This window comes from Octopus bimaculoides, chromosome 3 (assembly GCF_046866305.1).
Source record: "Octopus bimaculoides isolate indiv1 chromosome 3, ASM4686630v1, whole genome shotgun sequence".
Lineage (NCBI taxonomy): Eukaryota > Metazoa > Mollusca > Cephalopoda > Octopoda > Octopodidae > Octopus > Octopus bimaculoides.
The window spans coordinates 160,016,988-160,019,487 of record NC_142930.1 but is presented as its reverse complement, the minus strand read 5'-3'; the positions used below and the strand labels follow the sequence as shown (position 1 = coordinate 160,019,487).

At 39.9% G+C, this 2,500-nt stretch overlaps 1 protein-coding gene across 7 annotated transcripts in view; it reads left to right on the top strand.

Moving 5' to 3' along the window:
• LOC106875510 (uncharacterized) overlaps positions 1 to 2,500 on the top strand; it is a 342,680-nt gene that overhangs the window by 323,154 nt on the left and 17,026 nt on the right. The window lies entirely within an intron of this gene.

The window sequence follows — 2,500 nt, the reverse complement described above, 5'->3', positions numbered from 1 at the left end:
ACTGTAAAGAGCGTTGTTTGACGCCGGCTTGTTTCGTGCCTTGCACAAAGTACATGCATGTGTTCTTACATGTCCGTTTGAAAATATTTGGCAGTGTGATTTTGTATTCAGGATTGTATGTGTTCGTGTGTGTATGCTTTAAGTGTAGAATTGTCTGTTTGTTTGTTTGTGTTTTTTTGCGGGATTTTGTACATGCGTGTGTCCGTGTCTGTGTGTATCTGTTTACGCATATTGCGTATGTAATTGTACTCGCGTATTTAACACGTTTCCTGCGCAACTCAAAACTTTCTAATTTTCTCTTCTCGATCAACTGACCGGTTAATACTATAAATCAATATTGCTATTAAGCCAACCTAAACAGAACTTCTATGGAAATCTCTTTCTCCTACATTGCCATTTTCTTACTGGTGTCTTGAACATTCGTGACTTAAGATAATGCTAAGTAAGAGGTCAGAATGAAACGACAAAGAATTGACTACCCAAGCTGCAGAATCGAAAACTCCAAGCAACAACTATTTCCCCGACTTTTTATTGTTATGCTTATATAATTCATGAATTGATTAGCCGTGGAGGAAAGCCATATTTTAGAACTTTCTGACTTGTGTTTAATGTTCTCAAAGATTTAATGGAACAGGAATTGTTTGCATTAGATTGTATATTTAATTACGACGTCTTCTTATAAAATTCGATATAAGTAAACGTATAACGTAAATAGTTAACGCTCCGTGCATTCTCTTGCAAAATATCTATGCGCTTGCATGTGTGTGTGTGTGTGTGTGTGTGTGTGTGTGTGTGTGTGTGTGTGTGTGTGTGTGTGTGTGTGTGTGTGTGTGTGTTCACTTCTATTTTTAATTATATGACATCTTCCAGTTGGGAAGGTGCTGGTTTCTAACAAAGAAACGAAACTCCATCGTTGGAATTTAGGTAACAAAAACGAATCTACATTTTTAAAGTTGAGAAAAGTCTTGCATATTTTTACTGTTCCGCTTATGGATTGATTCTATCTGCAATGTCCGAAGTGACCGGTTGAGTTCCTTTTCTCAAAACTCCGTTTTTCCAGATTGTCACTCACGCATGTATGTATATATGCGTATCTATATGTGTGTGAATATGTGAATATGTATGTACGTACGTTTGTATGTATGTTTGTATTTATGTATTCATGTATATACGTGCGTTTGTGTGTGGGAGTGTTTGTCTATCTGCTAATAGTGTGCTATAGAATATGTTTTATCTATAACTTCATGTTTAGATATGTACAATACCTTTGTGGACAAAAAGTAAAGAATCGGACTAAACCTACAGACAAAACCTACAGACAAAACCTACAGACAAAACCTACCGACAAAACCTACAGACAAAACCAACAAATAAATCCTACAGACATGGTGGCGATAATGATGATGATGATGATGATGATGGTGATGATGGTGATGGAGATGGGGATGGGGTTGATGATGATGATGATGATGATGATGATGATGTCGATGATGATGACGATGATGATGACGACGACAACAACGATGATGGCGATAATCCTCATCATCATCATCACCATCATCATGGCGATGATGACGATGATCATGTCGGTGACAACGACAATGATGATGATGATGATGATGATGATGATGATGATGATGATGATGACAAAGATGACGATGTTGTCAACAACGACAACGACGAGGAGGAGGAAGAGGAGGAGGAGGAGGAAAAGTGGGGAGGAAGAAGCAGCTTACGTGAAGAAAATCTTGAAATGAACTTTTTCGAATCAGATATGAAAATATGATTGCCTTTAACCGATGACAGACGTTGATGAGAATTTTTGGAGACGGTGGGGGAAGTGGTGGGAGATACAAAATACAGATGGGAATCAGGTTTCATTGGTGGTTGCGGTGGGAGTTGGTGACAGGTTGCCGGACAGAAAAATTGTTACGATGATTTTTATTGCATCTTTTAGTTCTGTGTGTGTGTGTGTGTGTGTGTGTGTGTGTGTGTGTGTGTGTGTGTGTGTGTGTGCGCGCGCGTGTATGCAATGTGAGAGTATAGGCGTAGGAGTGGCTGTGTGGTAAGTAGCTTGCTTACCAACCACATGGTTCTGGGTTCAGTCCCACTGCGTGGCACCTTAGGCAACTGTCTTCTACTATAGCCTCGGGCCGATCAAAGCCTTGTGAGTGGATTTGGTAGACGGAAAATGAAAGAAGCCCCTTCGTAGATATGTATATGTATATATGTGTATGTGTGTGTGTATGTGTGTGTGTCTGTGTTTGTCTCCCCAACATTGCTTGACAACCGATGCTGGTCTGTTTACGTCCCCGTAACTTAGCGGTTCGGCAAAAGAGACCGATAGAATAAGTACAAGGTTTACAAAGAATAAGTCCTGCGGTCGATTTGCTCGACTGAAGGCGGTGCTCCAGCATGGCCGCAGTCAAATGACTGAAACAAGTAAAAGAGTGTGTTAGTAAGAATAAGAGAATATGTCTCTGTGTATGACAGAATGTGT